Source organism: Manduca sexta, chromosome 27 (genome assembly GCF_014839805.1).
Source record: "Manduca sexta isolate Smith_Timp_Sample1 chromosome 27, JHU_Msex_v1.0, whole genome shotgun sequence".
Lineage (NCBI taxonomy): Eukaryota > Metazoa > Arthropoda > Insecta > Lepidoptera > Sphingidae > Manduca > Manduca sexta.
Window position 1 is genome coordinate 19,401,629 of NC_051141.1, and position 17,814 is coordinate 19,419,442.

The 17,814-nt window shown below is 34.4% G+C and overlaps 1 non-coding gene across 1 annotated transcript; it reads right to left on the reverse strand.

Annotated features, from left to right (window-relative positions):
- Positions 1-14,326: 14,326 nt before the first annotated feature.
- Positions 14,327-14,397, reverse strand: Trnag-gcc. Its single transcript has one exon. It is a non-coding gene; the product is annotated as a tRNA-Gly (tRNA).
- Positions 14,398-17,814: the final 3,417 nt, after the last annotated feature.

Sequence of the window (17,814 nt, forward strand, 5' to 3'; positions counted from 1 at the left end):
TATTCTTATCAGTGTATGTTTGGAGCGTCTCGCGTCGTCACTCGCCTGATAATTCAAATTTTATTTAAGTATGGTTTCTTGATACAAAATGAGACTTCATTACTAATCAATTCTCTAAATTATAGTTACAGGAAATGATTTTATATTCTAATCTACAATCTGAATTGTAATGTTTCTTGTCTATAGAATTATTAATATATTTGTTCTTTGATATAAAAACTGTGAAATCTTTTACAAATTAACAACAAGAAAAGATACGTAGGTTTATAATAATGATTTTGAATTACTTTTTGAATGAATTTCTTTTGTTTATCGTAAAAGCAACATTGAAACTCATTGTGTCTATGATGAAAATGTCGTTTAGTACTTATTTGGCGTTGGTAAGAGATACGCAATGTTATGATGATGGTATATTATGATGTGTATATAATTGTGTTTATGAGATTTGTATCCAACTGTGCTGAAAGGTGTTAGGCAGCGGCAGTAATACTATAAATTCGTTAGTAAATCTGTTTACAAGGCTGAGCGATGATAGCAGTAGTTTTGTTGTTTGGGAAGGAGATGAATTTTATCTCGTGAAAACTAAGTCAGGCGAGCGAAGCCGCTAGTAAAAGCTAGTCATTAATAATTTTAGTATCTACATTAATACTGTTTTTGGTGGTTGTGTCGTTTATCAGGCGAGCAGATCGGTCGTCACATGATCCGATTTTATAAACAAAATCAAGGAACAAACAATGGAATCCATTTTCTTGTATATATATTATATCTACCGATGTTATTCAGTTTTTATCGCTGTTCCACGATTCTCCGGTTACGGCTGATATAATTTATATGCTTATTATTTAATTCTTGAGCATTACGCGATGTGCGATCCGGGACGTGGCAGGCCCGTACAATTTTATTATAAATTACTTTATTTTTTCTTATTGGGTTGTTGTATAAGATTGGGATATCGTTTCCATGAACCTTACCGGCATGCCTGGACAATATTAATCATTGTAGTCTTAAAAATAAGTATCATCAGTATATCTACATCTGCTGGTGAGCAAGAAAATAACGGTATAATTGTATAGAACTTGGGGCGTTGTAATCCTTGTAATTGGAAGTCTAAACAGTTCTATATAAGTACAACGTACTTTTATATTATGTTGTACTTTAAAAATATTATGAATTTCGTTGCCTCTCAAGGTCAGGTTTGACTGGCTAGTTATATCGTCTCATAATTTAGAAACACTCCCTTTGTTTTAAAATAAAATGTTCTATATTCGCGAATAAAATAATGATTTCATTTTTATTCATACGTTGCCTATCTTACGCTATGACATAATTAGCGTTTAAAGCAATATTTCTTGTCTGTTAATACATAATCACCTGATAATGTCAATATTGATAAGACTAATAAAAGTGACTGATATTATTGATTTGTTCTATAACGTTTCTTATATGCTTGTGAACTACAAAGTCCCATGTAATACCCAACAACTACTGAATGCAATCCTTTTACTTATAGGTAGCTACGATGTCATTAATAGTAAATGTATCGCTTTTTTCACGGACAACATACATAACCGAAATTGTTATCAAATACCAGCCCACTGCTGGGCACAGAGCTTGTTTAGGGCTTAGACCTCCATATTGGCCTGGTACGAGTTGGCAGTCTACAATAAAATAATATATGATTTTAAAATGTTGGTAGACTCTGTAACTTTGACTGTTCAGATGTCTTACACCTCAGTCCACCCCGTGACCACGAAGGCTGAATAGTCTTCGAAACGTCGGGCGAAAATTACAATATAAGAATCTGAAAAAAAAATTTTAATCATGGGTATTTTTAGTAAATATATAATATAATAATAATATCAGCCCTGTATTATATACTGTCCCACTGTTGGGCACGGGCCTCCTCTACTACTGAGAGGGAATAGGCCTTAGTAAATGTTAGTGTTTATATCACGGCCGCTACTCGAGCACTGCGCGGGAGTATGTCTAAACCCCTGCCGTTACGTGTGATGCGTACGCGCAATCTGAGTGTACATAGCTTTAGGTATTTACATTACAATTTGTCTGTTTTTAACTAAATGATTGTTTACATTTCAAATTTAAAAATTTAATTATTTTTATCATTACTAACTAAATAGAAAACGTTAGAGACATGGGCTTTTTATAGGCAAATATAATAGCAATATCTCTTGCATCTTCAATATCTTCTTATTTTGTAACCACAATTCATGAAGAAAGGATGCAATGTCGTTTATACATTTTTATACTTACGTTCGAGCAACAATAAATTGTTTAATGCACGCTTAATTTTCAATCAACGATACGTAGTACCTTTACCGGAAAGATCTTCATATCACTGATCGGTGGATAAACGTTTCCTAGTGGAGGATTGTCCGCGCCCAGAAGTGGGACAGCATAATATAATACTCCTTGTGGGATAGTATGTGTATATATTATGTACTATTTTATACTAATCATATTCACTAATGTTAATGTTAATGTTCAAAATAACGAGATACACTTTTATCTTGATACTGGCAGATGTCAAATTGAAACTGTGTCACAATGAGAATTATAATAAATATCATATAGTTTATGATAGATATGGAAACTGTGTCGTCTCGCATGCACACACAAGGAAGTCTAGAGGTTTTCCTTGCCACTTGGGAATGGGAGCCAAAAGAATTAGATCAGTGTATTCTCCAGACGAGTTTTAAATTTAAATCTACTAAACAATTAAGTCTATTTTAATGTTATTCTGTAAACCTTAAGGGTGATGCTTTGTATTCTGTACTCGGCGTTTAATAAAAAGTTATATGAGGGAACTACATTTGCTCGTGGCTCCGATAATTTGTCGGTTTGTATGAAAAAAAAACATGTTATCTTTTTTCACTTTCAATTTTATCAACATGTGTTTAGTAGTTTGAAGTTAATGCTAGCCGCAACTGGCATATAGACCGAAAATGTCGTGTAATATTTTGGACACTTTTTATTCTGAAAAATATGCAATGGTCGTTCATTCTAGCGCTGGCCATAATTTCCAATGTCTTGATACTGTGCATGTCAATCGATTTGTCCTTTATTATATTGTATTGATATAAAAGCTATTTTCACTTCAGCAGCGACAATATCCACCTGCCTTTAAAACAAAGGGCATTCATGTATGCCATTGCTATTGCAAGTAATATTATGTGGCATCTTTGACATAATGGTTCTTTTCACAAGCTATTTAACTTACAATGTTTGTATGTATGTTTCGATCAAATTTTGCGAATGAATATTAAACCAGTTATCCTCAACCGATTAAGATGAAATTTTGCACACACGTTTAGTTTAGATGACAATGCATTATTCGCTAAGTGACGTCATTCTAAATCCAATATGGCGGGCGGGCGAAAATGACGGACTAGTTATTTTATTCGCACGCTAATATTTGTGAATGAAAGACATTTTGTAGTTTTTTGTCGGCGTCGCACATTGTAATTTAATGCTGTATTTACTATAATTGCATATCTTTAGGCTTGATAGTATCTTTGATGTTTATGATTGGTTCATAGCTTATTAGCACAATAGCATATTTTGAATGTGAAATACTTAATGATTTCTTATATTTACTAAAATGTTAGACATTGAAAACAAACTTATTTTACGAATTTTATCGTGGTTTTTTATATTATAATTTTCTCCCGATGTTTCAAAGACTTTGCAGCCTTCATGGTCAGCCTGTAGGCCATCCGAAAAGTCAAAGTAACAATAACTACCTACATTTTACATTTTAGTTTTGTACATAAATTTTGTATTGCAACTAAAAGTTGATTAAACATAAGTTCTCTTTGTTAAAATACAAAGACATGCTACACGAAAATTCTTGTTGAAATAATAAAAACTTGGCAAGAATAAAGAATTTAGTGTTCAATACCATTCCTATATTTTTTGCAATGGTACGAAAAATAATATATGCATAACGCAATAATAAAACCGGCACACCAGACATTTCAAAATGCGCAAATTTATTTTAGCTTCGGTTATTTATAAAAGTGATTTCTTCATTCAATATAATCAATTAGTTATTGCGTAATGGTTTCTATATAGAAATATAGTTATATACATGTTTATTTACCATTATCGGAAATAGAAGAAAATGGGTGTAAGGTCTGTGTTATCGTCTTGTCTGTTGCTGGGCTTGCTTGTTAAAAATATTGTTGTCTGGCCACTTTGAGGTTTATATATAAAAAGGGCGTTGTTCAGTGGTATTCTTTTATTTTTTACTTTGAATGACTAGACTAGCTTACCGTTCGCCTAAGGGTGAGTGGTACAATCGCCCATAAATAGTAGAAACACCATCTAACATCTTGAATTACAAAGTATTATTTGGTATTCCACTGCGCTCGCCATTCTGAGACATGAGGTATTAAGTATTATTATGTCCAGTAGTTACACTGGCTACATTGTCCTTAAACCGGAACTCAACAGTGACTACACACTGATGCTTGGCGGCAGAAATATACTTTGCGGTGATACCTACTCACTCGGACTCTCATGTAAGAGAGGAGAGAATTTAAGTATAAGCCGATAACTAAACTAAGTAAAAAGCCTTAGACCTCAGGGTGTTGGTGCTGTTTCTTAAGTCCGTGGTCTTGTCAGAAGCACCAATAGATTTTAATTGTAATTACGCAAACCTCATCCAAATTGGATTAGTAGTTTTTGAGTAAATTGCGGGCATACATACGCGTTGAATACAGAACATCTTATTTTGAAATGGGTTAAAAATGTCTAAAATGACCCAGTCACCTAATTATCATATCGAATTGGAATTGAAATACAATAAAATACAAGTTTGATACTAGTAATCGTGACCTTCAAACTAAAAATAAGAATGTATTGCATAATAATACATGTAACTTTCAAATCAATTAATAATTTGTACGGACTCACTTCCTACATTTTTGCATGTAGAAATCTCTGCGCGCGGTCAAGAAGCTCGACGAATCTCGCGATTTTCTCGCTTCCTCTTCAGTATTCCCACAATTATCTCGCCATAGATTCATTCGAAGAGATAAGGCGCTGCGCTGACGCTGTTATCTGTGTCCCAGACGAGATATAATACCGGGGCAAGGTGCGGTTAACATTCGTCATCACATGATTGTGTTAATTATGAAACTAGCAGTTTTTAACTAAGTGACGGCATATACTGTATAGTGGAGATGGTCTAGTTGTATTACGGTACAACTGCAGTGCTGGTCTCGTGTTTGATTACCGATACGGGCAAACTGATATTGGATTTTTCTTTTATTTATCAACCCGGAGTCAGAAATTTCTGCTCTATATGGCGATACGTTTGTCCCCTATCACATCATGGGACGGAATACATGGACGTATGTTCGTGTATCAGTTGCACCTCTACGGGGATGTGTGTGAGAGAGAGATAGTGAGAGATATTATAAGAGTTGTTTTTACTAAATCAATTGGTTTAGCAACTGCTAGTTTACGTGCCACTTGGTTTTGCGATGTTAAATTCTCTTTATTCTATGGATATACACTACAGACTAATAAACAGGACGTTACTAAAAAGGATTGAGAATCGATTTGGAGTGATTTCAGAGCACAAGATACAATCGCAGCCGATCTATGACTATGCAATGCGAAAGCAAAGCCGAAAACACAAACAGACATTATCACAGCATTGCTTACTTAGCCAAGTTATCTTTGTGAATATAGGCCAAACTCTATTACAGAGTAGTTTGTTGAACCGCCTATAATGATCTGTCAAACTGCAACGTTGTTACTGGGCCTGCAAGCCACCTGTCTCCCAGCGACTCTATACTCTATGAGCAATCGTGGGAACTGAACGTACTTGAACTTACATAGCGTGAGCCGATGATTAGAGAGCTGTCGCTGGCAAACGTTTTTGTTTCAACTGATTGTAATTGGTCGCGAAAGTTTCTTCCATGCGTTGACATTTTAAACTTATGTGATTGTGAATGAATCATGCTTCCCGGCTAGTTGAAGATTATCTTCGCGTACATAAGATGATGAATGTCGCGTGTATTTATACCGGGGTAGACAGAGGTCCATGGCAGAATAGCTTGGTCGAACATCAGAAATTCAAAGTCTATGCAATTCACTCTACTTATGTAAAATTTTACGTGCACATCTAAGTGTCAATTTACATCTGGGAATCGAAAACAAAACCTCAGCACGAGAAACGTATAACGTTCTAGCTTTTGCTTGCGGCTTCGCCCGCATGAAGGAATTTTCGGGACACATATTTTTTTTCCCGTGTTACTTGATACTTATCGTTATATTATGACCAAATTACACAAAGTCATTATAAATTGTAGCCCATGTGTTATTCTGATGTGTAAGCAATATTACTGTAAAGTTTCATCCAAATCCGTTCAGTAGTTTTTTCGTGAAAAACGAACAAACATACATACATTCACCCCCACAAACTTCCACATTTATATTAGTAGGATTTACGAAAAACAAATTCGCAATCGAGGCAGCTATAGAATTGTAATATCAAAACAGTAGCTCAAAATACTAACGTGTTTAAAGGAGCTAAATCTTCATTATTATAATATAAAACTACCAACATTTCGACCATCTCACATCACGTAAAAATAGTTATCGGAATAATTAAAACGAGACCCATGGATTAGAAACATCGCGTTACATAAAGACTTTCTTCGCAAAGGTTGCGGGTTCGGCGGCCGCAAGCGACCTCTCGGTTACCGTTCATTGCTTTGGTATACTTATAATTAATGCTTCAGGCTATGTTGTCTGAATGGTTATCTAGTATATTGGGCTATGTGGTATTTATTATAAAATACTTTGGTCATCGAGTGAGGTTCTTACGTGACAGTATGCAACCTATGAAAAATACTGGCACATTTGAATTTGATATATTGTAACCTTAAAATTGTCCCAGTATTACTAACAAGGACCAACAAACAAAAGGATGAGAGGTAGATCGAGAGTAAACGGATTGATGAGATAAAAAGAATAGCTGGTGAAAAGGACAGACATGGAGCGAAATGGCGGCCTTTATTCGTTGAGGGGACCTTATTGAAAATTTCAATTTATTTAATATTAAAAATATTCAAATTGAAATTATTTTTGCATGCAAATATTTTATAATGATTAATCTTATAACATACTTGCTTTATAAGTCATTAATTATGGACTAAATAGGCTATAATATGTATTATTATTAATCAATGACTGTCTCGCGCCCGAATACTGAAACGCTACTCAACCAACCAACTTGACTGAGGCCTACTTAAATTTAACAGGCTACTTAATTTAAATGGCATTCTCAAACGTACATTAAAAGATTTTACGGAAAACTCAGTTGAGGAGCAGTTAATTTGCTATAGATTATAAAAAGTTTGTTTTCGTTTACATAATTTTTATAAAATGATATTTATGTGTCGTTTCACGCAGCATAATTTATGAAACATAAAAAAAAATCAATTAACGTAATATGCAGTTTAATTAAAAATGATTTTTAATTATTAAATTCTCAACATTGATGTAGTAAATACATTCCAACTTAATTATACTTGCCATTTGGCAGCATGATCAGTATTGACATTAGTCACTTTAGAAAAAAAAACTTCTGTATCTGTCAAATTTTCGTCAACAATTAAATCGAAGTGATTATATTCTCTTTGTTAACAATATTCATAATTCTTATTTCGTGTCTTACCACAGAAGTTTCTATTTTGTAATTATCAACGGAGTCTTCAAATAACAAAACCCAAAAAAGGGGTTGACATTATACATAAATAGAAAAACAAGAACTGCTGGATATAGGGAAAAAGTAAGTATTGGATTTATTTGGAGGACCATCGACTTAATTAAGAAAAAAAGGGCATTGCTCGATGCGGGCTGCTTCCGATATTCAATCTGGAAATTTTTGCGGGAGGCCTTTGTTTAGCAATGGATATCATGTGGCTGATAATGTTTTTTTTTTGTTAAATAATTTTTAAAAATATATTTCTTTTATTGGCAGCTCCCGTGAGGAACACAGGCATTGAGCTGTGGGCGAGTAGCCGGCTGTGAAGTGAGAGGCCGTGGGTTCTCTTGTGTGATATATATAATCAATCAATTAATCAATAATTTATTCAAGAAATAGACTTCTGCAGACATCTATATATATGTACTATGTGTAGCAAAATGTCTGTAATGAAATTTTATATGTCTGATATATAAGAATTACAATTAAAAAATATAATAATTACAATAAAGTTTCTTCTTGCTTCTCTAATAATTATTTCTTCATTCAGACATGTACTTTCAATAAAATTAATTTCCCTTAAAATTGTTACTTACACACATAATAAAGCTAATCATCCTAGAAGCGGTAGGCAGAGACACAACTAGTTCCATGATATGAGCGCAGGCACAACTAGTTCCATGATATGAGTACAATATGATGTACCATATTGTACTCATATCTATATATATGTACTATGTGTAGCAAAATGTCTGTAATGTAATGTTTATATCTCTGATATATAAGAATTACAATTAAAAAATATAATAATTACAATAAAGTTTCTTCTTGCTTCTCTAATAATTATTTCTTCATTCAGACATGTTCAGACTTTCAATAAAATTAATTTCCCTTAAAATTGTTACATACACACATAATAAAGCTAATCATCCTAGAAGGGGTAGGCAGAGGCACAACTAGTTCCATGATATAGGCACAGGCACAAGTAGTTCCATGATATGAGTACACCATGATGTACCGTAGGTTACTACACATGAAAAATATTCCAGATGACCCTTTGATAGGTGCCTGTGGCAAAGAAACGAAGGGCAATGAATATCTGGTATTTCTTTTTATGACCGGCTAGGCTGGATCAATATCCAGTTTAAATCAATATGATGAATGAACATTCCTGAAATGACAATTCCTGAATTAAAAAGCATAATTTAGGACAATTCCTGAATTAATGAACATAAATGAAGAACTGTTTCCTTGCTGAGTCGGAATCTTCTTTTAAATTCATCATCACTGTACTCTTCGAAAGTGTCTAATTTCTCTCGATTTCTTCGATTGACACTATATTCTTCTTCAGACAGTGATGATAGTGAAGAAAAAGACATTTTATTAAATCGAAAGAGAATATAATAACTACTAACACAACAATAAATATTTTAGCGTAAAGATTTGAGAGTAGTCGCAAGCACTCTCAAATTAATCTCAAATTACAGCCATATAAGGCGGCCTTAAATAGCTGTCAAACTTTAAGCAGGGTTTGTGAATACCGTTTGAATCAATAAGCGGACCTTAAACCTTCGTCGCCTTAAATTTAAGGTTAGGAAATAAGTGACGTTTCAGTATACCAATTTCAAAGATAACGAATGCTTAAATCCGTGAGGCCATCTTAAATATTTAAGTAGCGTTTGAGTATTCGGGCGTCGGTGGCGTAGTTGTACTGCATGCGCGGTACGACAACGCTCTGAGGTCCAGGGTTCGAATCCCGGGCCGGACAAAGTGATATTTGGTTTTTTTCTGCTCAGTATCAGCGCGGAGTCTGAAATTTGTGTTCGATTTGGCGATAGGCTCGCCCTTATCACATCATGGGACGGAACATACTTGGCGAAAAATGGGTGCCCTGGTTGCACCTCGGCATACCTCTTCGGGGATAAATGCGTGATGTTGTGTGTGTAAATCAATGACAAGACGAGCAACCCGTTCGCCCGATAGCAAGCGATCCGACCATAAATAAAATAAAATCAAACACCATACAAAACTTTGAATATTTGGCATTAGTGTTTAAAATTCAGAACATACGGCAAATTTATAAACTAGTTTGTGCAAGCAGGCTCAACCGCATTAATATCAAGATATGAATCTTTATATTATATTATCTATATATACATATAAAAATAAATCCCTATTTCCCTTGGTCACGCCATCACACGTGAACGGCTGGACCGATATCACAATTTTTTTTTGTTGTATTTGTTATCGTCAGTAGAAGGTTCTTATGAAAGAAAAAATTCAAAAAATTGCGCGGAAAATTCGAAAATTTAAGAAAACTTAACGAAAATATTAATTTTATATAACTGTCAGCGATTGACAGAATGCGCGCTGCCAATTCATAGTTAAGACGGGACAACGTGTCGGGTCAACTAGTAGGATATAAAACACACTATCTATGGTGAAGCGTCCATATAACCCGATTCCTGTCGGCTTCCCTTTCCTAATTTATGTAAAATCTTATTATTATTAGAACGATTTGCAGATCGTATTTATGCATAGTACCTATATGTTGTAGGGTTATCTTTAGGAAAATTTCACCCTTCGCCACTGTACAGCGTTCAAAAATATTGTTGCTTCGTGTTAGGGCCCTCGCCGAGCAAACAGCCTCGAGCATTAATTTCATATATTTACGACCACGGAGCAAACAGCACACTATTACGGCGGGAATACGAAAAAGAACTACGAATAATATCTTTAAAAAATCATTTTTACTATTTATAAACAACGAAATGTTCTTTATTATTTATGTAATAGTGTTGGTTGCAACATTATATTATGTTTACATTAGGAGAATATGCAAATAATTAACAATTTACATTATGAAATTTATTAAATAAAATCTACATTATTAAAAAAAATAAATAGGCAAAGTAATGATAACCTATTATACCTATACCTATATGATGTCTTTTTTCTATGTTTCATAAATTTTGAATAGATAGAATCTAAAAATACGATTAGCGCGTCGTTTCGCTTTTTCGCCTAAAAGAAAATATTTTAAAAATCCAACCTTTTCTCGAAATGGTTTAAATAAACAAACAAACTTTACATAACAGTACAGATTACCTTCAAACCACGTTTTAAAACCCTTAATCTTTGTCACGCTGTTGTAACTACATTAGAATTCTTTGACTGGTCAGCGCCAGGGCGCCATCTTGCGTAAAAAAATGTATACTCTACAATATAAATAAGATCCGGGCCTTGGTTCCGTAATATTATTTAGAACAGATTCGTGGGCATGAGCATATTTGTGTTATTGCAAATCTTTTATCATATTTTTTACATGTTTTGTATGGATACGGATTTATTTGTATAAGGGCATTTGTTTCGTACCTTATTGAGAACAAAACCTAGTTGTTACCATATTTATTTATTTATTTAAAACATTGTGTACACCGAAAATGTAATAAAAAAGAAGACAAATTTGTATACAGACTGTAGAAAAGATTACATTGGTGGTACAAATGGCGGTCTTATCGCTCGGTGCGATCTCTACCAGACAACCATTGGATGGAGATGATAAAAATATATTGTATACTACCATATTGTATACTATACCTGTATTAGTAGTAAGTATCCAATCATCTACGCTGGTAGCAGCGATAATCAGAGGATTGCAAAGTCCGGGGTTATATTCCTAGGTCAGCCAAAAATAGGTGTGTATTGTAATTAAAATCTATATTCCTGGATATCTAATTTACTAAAAAATACGGTTCATTTGATACACATATACTTACCCCTCTAGGGATAAAGGGCGTGATTGTGTATCTACGTATACATAATATAATTTGAGAATTATAACGAGCTTCTAGCCTAAATAGTAATAATCAGCGTATTAAAGTAAATTATTGGATTCAAAATAAAAAACTGAAAAAAAAAATAGTTTATAAGTGGTGATGTCATTATTTTTTTATATGCTCGTTCCATATTTATTAACATAGAAAATAATATTAAAAATAATATTTTTTAACCCAAAGTTTGAGAAGATACTGTAGGCGTAGATGTTAGCCGTCAAACGGCTTGCTTCCGTCATTAAAAATAATTTAACAAATGCTTAGTAAAAATAAATGAAAGTATTGATTAATAAATACTCGCACTCACGCCTTTTTTCCCCGACGGCGTAGGCAGACGCGTAACTAGAGCATTCATATTTGTCAATACTAATTCTGTTCCGTGGAAGCGAGCCTTTCGTGATATCGCCGCACAAATTCCAGACTCCGGGCTGATACTGAGAAACAAAACCCAATATAATTTTGAGATTTGAACCCGAGATCTCAAGCTTTCGCCGTACCATGGATACAACATCTCTACGCTATCTAGGCAATGACACACTCACACACATCAATATATATTATATGCGATGTACTAGAGTTGGCGTTCCGAACATTCACTATGTTCAACTGAATAGAACTGCAATCCATTCAAACTGATTTCAGTATGATCAATATTGACAGCTTGTAGTTGTGTACGGAGTGGCGCTCATGATATAAGAACTCAAGTCTAAGTGTAAACCTGGATTTAAATAAAAAAATATTAGTCAAATGAGTAAAATTATTTGTCGTTCAAGTGAATAAATAGGTTATAACAGTGACGTTTTTGTTCCCATTTTTGTTCAGATTTTGAACAAATAATTTATATGGACGTTCGTGTCTATAGAAGAACTCACTTGTTTCTAAGAGGTTTCTCTCAAACGGAACGCTGCTTATCGGCAACAATCTCTGAATCCGCGTTCCTAACCCGACCACGCATAAGAAAGCATACTCGTTTCGTCAGTCCGCGCACGTGGCGCCCGCTCTGGCGTAACATATTACCATAAGGGGCTGTTCTGTTGTGAACGACTGCGAATAGTCTTGTCTAGTTATTTTTTACGAAAATTACGGCAATGTGGCCTCTTCGGGCAGTCATCACTTAGGTAGCTAGTGAAAGGCTGGTAGGTTAGCTAGGTTAGGGCTCACGTCCTCGCTGGTGAGGATTGCGACGCGTTATCCTTCTATTTCCCCCTACCTGCCAGCCCGAGCTGGTTACTTCGGGTTGTACCTTGTTTTCATTATAAATTTTATCCCTAATTTAAAATGTTCATAGTTATATAAATAATTTTAATAGCTGTTTAGAAATAATAATTATTATTCTTATGCTTTGTTTTGATGTATCATAAGTGCAACTTTGTTCGCCTACGTGATAAATAAAGTATTTTATTTTATTTCTTTTTTTATTTTATACATCGTATTAAGCGAAGTGAAGCCCAAAAGAATGTTCAGTGATATCTAGTTTAGTAGGGTAGAGTTTACGAGCTTGTTGTCAACTCGTCTACGCTGTGATATATGCTTGGGACTTGGCTTGTATTAGCTACATTTTAAGCTACATTTTTATAGTATAAGCTAGACAGCGAGCGAATGTTCTCACCATATGCAATACAACATATTCTCACACTATGACACAAACAAATTACATAAAGATAAAAAAGAATTAATAACAAAATAAATATTACACTAACACCAGTACACATAAAAGAAATAATAATGAAAAAAAAAAAGAATTGCAAAGTTATCAGTGTATGGAACAAAGGGAGATATATAATATTAATGTCCATTTTCCACCATCCATAAACCTTCATGATTCCAAATTGCCTTGTGGAAAATACTAGGGAATATATTCATAAAATTATCATCTTTATCATGGTACAAATTAATTATTTTCGTTTCTTTTTCATTTTAAAGCGATGCGTTTGTCGTTGAGTTCGGATAAACACCTTAATGTTAAAAAATAATCGTCCACAAACAGCCGTTTAGATGCTTACTTACCTGCGTTATATAACCTGCCTAGATTCTAATTACTTATTTACATAGTGTAGGTCGAGTGGTGGAAGCATTTTAATTATCAACGCATGACAAAGTTTAAACATAAGTATTATTTTTCGGGTTTGAGGGTATATAATTATAATTTTTAAAGCCCTGTATATACGCTGGTATAGTGTGGTTTGGTAGATTGCACATGACTTCGGGATTCAATGTACTTTTTAAATTATTTTTGTTACTTTAGAATGAATTCATTAATGAACTAGTTTTTTCTCGCGAATGACATTGCATTGAAATTATTTTTCCGAAAGAAAAGTCATTTATAAGCAGAAGGTATAAGTTTAGATAATAAATATAGTCGGCAAAAAAAAAATGGTTGTTAAAAAAAACTTTTTTTTATGTTTATTGTAACTGGAATTTTGTTGATAAATAAAATTATTGATTATCATCGTTGATTTTAGATTAAATGACCTTTTACTTAATAGTTTCGATAAAACCTTAAAGCTAGAAGGTAACCAACGGGAAAGCAAAAAAAAGGTAGGCCCATTTGTATCTAATTAATACAATCCATTGTCTAAAAAAATAGGAAAAAGTAAATATGATAATCTTCAGAATTAGGACAAATTTGGAGAAAATATGTCCTCATTCTATTTAATTCTCATGATGAGGGTTCATTATTATGAAAACAAATTTAAACTTGACTGAAAACAAAACGAACATTGAAAAATAAAATAAAAAACAAAAAACATGCATCGGCCGGGAATCGAACCCGGGCCGCCCGCGTGGCAGGCGAGCATTCTACCACTGAACCACCGATGCTTGTACAAATCTTTCAAAAATACGCATCTTATTTAATCGAATGAATGTAAAGTCTATAAATAACTTACACATCTAGACTGTTTCAAGCTCTGGCTATACTATATAAATATGACCTGAGCCCCAGCCTATTGAATATAGAAGTATTGGTATATTAAACCTTTAGAGGATTAAACCTTTTACCAATAAATATTCGCCATCATTGATAAATTTAATTAGTTTTAATAAAAAGTAGCCATTTATAATTTTTTTGGACGAAACGAGATTTTATTCTGCAGATGAAAGCTTACCGCGAGCTCATCCAACAGCGAGACCCAATATAATAACTATTAACTATTGACCTAACCCGATTCACATGACCCGGTGGATTACAATAACATTTGATTTTGAATATAAAAAACTATAAAACAAAACGAGTTCTGTTATCTATATACCCGCATTCGTGTCTGTATGTTTATTTCTCTGACCTGTGTATTTATAAATAATGAAATAACGGCTCGTTATCTTATACGAGAGTAACTAATTGAATAGTGTTTTTTTTTTACGCGAACTATTTAACGTCCATTGCTTCAATCTACAAATTGTTTTACAAAAAACAATCCTGAACTGAATTCAATCTCAAGTTATTCTTATAGCACTATGCTGCAAATAGAACAAGGTAACCGTTTCCACGCAATCTGGCATGCAGTTGTTAAAATTTATCCGAAATTATTCAACCCAAGTGGCTCCAAATGACAAAACAATCTAACCGATAAACATAAAAATATGAATATAAAAATGGCGCCAAGAATGTTAATGTGTTACACAATGCCTGTGCCAATGATTAGTGGTACAACAATTAAACAAGTTTTGAAGAAACTCTACAAGTTAATTGGTGTTTTGTTATGTAAACAAGATGGGTGCAGTACGGTGAAAGGAGACGTAAAGGTCGACTTGCGAGATCACTCTGCACTTGATACAGGCCAATGACGAAGGAATAGGGGAAGTTGCATCTCTGCCTACCACTTTGAGATACAAACTGGGTATGACAATATGGATAATGTTATTGAGAATGTTTTATTTATTTATTTTATTAGTAAGGAGACGAGCTTGCTGTTCGCCTAATGATAAGCGATACGATCGCCCATAAACAATAGAAACACCATCCAACACCTTGAATTACAAAGTATTGTTTGGTATTCCACTGCGCTCACCATCCTAAGACGAGATGTAAGTTTTATTATGTCCAGTAGTTACACGCGCTACAATGTCCTTCAAAACGGAACACAACAGTGACTACACTGTATATACTGCTGCTTGGCGGCAGAAATAGACAGTGGTACCTACCCAGGCGGACTAACACAGATGAGGGACTTACCACCAGTAAAATAATTACTTATTTTCATAGTGTAGGTCGAGCGATGGAAGCTTTTTAATTATGTAGACAAAGTGAAGACAGGTGAAGTGTAGTCACTTTGTTTATAAAGAATGTTTTCGGGTTTGAGTGTATATAATTATTATTCAACAATGAAAAATCAACAAAGCATTGCATGGCACAGCACTGCGGTCGTCACCCTGAGACACACTGTTATGTCTCAAAATACCGAGTAATTACATATAACATTTTCAAACGGAAATATAACAGCATGCAAATTTCTGCTTGATGACAAAAACAGACATTACTGTAGTAACTGAGCGGGACTCTCGCGTAAAGACAAAGCATTGATGTGAGTAATGGTTTACTTATAAAACAGGATTTTTATAGCATTAATTAGCTAAGGAGCAATGTACTTCACCAGGGACCTTATTCTCTATGGCAGTGAAAACTCGTAACGCGGCTGTGTTACGTTATGTTTGTGAAATTAGCGTGGAATTATTCCTAAAATTTCAATTGTCATAAACGCGACTAAAGTGCTCGTGATTTTTTTTAATTCTTTGAATGACGAGACGAGCTTACCGTTCGCCTGATGGTAAGTGATGCGATCGTCCATAGAAATACCATCCATCCAAAACCTTGAATTACAAAGTATTGTTTGGTATTCTACTGCGCTCGCCATCTTAAGACGAGATGTTAAGTCTTGGTATGTCCAGTAGTTACACAGGCTACAATGTCTTTCAAAACGTAACACAACAGTGACTACTGACTACACACTGTTAGCGGCAGAAATAGACATTGCAGTGGTACATACCCAGGTGGACTCTCACGTATGAGGAACCTACCACCAGTAGTTTGTTATGAACTGTCCAAATCACCTGTGGCATCGGGAATCAGGAAACTTATAGATTGTGATCTCGATCGCTCGCAAACAGCTACAATTCAAATTCAAAGTAGATCTCTAAAGACATTTGAAATATAGCATCCGACATCTAACCATGCGGAGCGTATTATTTATAATACAAATTTAGGAGATATTGCTACTATTTTTACAAAGATTATCATCCATGTCGGTAACGAAAATGTACGGATTGAAAATACATTAACTGCAATTGCATATATCAAGCTTGCGGAAGAGCGAATGTGTTTCAATAAAAAAAAAATGGTGAACAATAGAGACCGGTAATTGCACGGGCCTTGACGAGTGTGTCAGTGTTAAGGCGTATATTACGATAGCAGACCGGGGTTATGAATGGTAAATGCACTTAAAACATTCACTCCGAATTATGAACTCAAGCTTATCATAATATAATAATATTAGCCCTGTAATACATACTATTCCATTGGTGGTCACAGGCCTCTTCAACTGGTGAGAGGGATTAGCCATTACTCAACCACGCTAGCTTAGCGCGGATTGGTAGACTGCACACACCCTCAAAATTCCTATAGAAAAATTTTCAGGCATGCAGGTTTCGTCATAATATTTTCAACGTTAAAAAAAAACATTCATCCTGGACATGGCCCATCTATAAGTCGCTATACATATAAATCGTTATCGCAGAACATTAGTTCAACATATATCCAAATATTTCAAATTTATTTGTTTAGAAACCTACAACAAAATCGCACTGTACCATAAGCTAATGATCGTAAGAACTGCCAACGCGATATAAATGACAAATCGATCTAAATTTTGTTATTTATTCTGCATATTCGTATCGGCAGTACTTGGAAAACCACAACTCCTTGTATAACTTGGCCTTAAAACTCGCGTTGTGTCGATTGTCTGAAGGATCTGATAACACGAGCCGCTGCACGCTCAGGATGCCGTCGAGGTCACGCTGTCTTCGACTCAAGATGCTACGAATTTAACATTGCTGGCCATTTAGAGCAAAATATATCTTTATTTTTATCGAGTGGCTCGATGGTGTAGCTATTTTTTTTTATTGCTTGAATGAAGAGACGAGCTTGCCGTTGGCCTGATGGTTAGCGATACGACCGCCCATAAACAGTAGAAACATCATCCAATATCTTGAATTACAAAGTATTGTTTGGTATTCTACTGT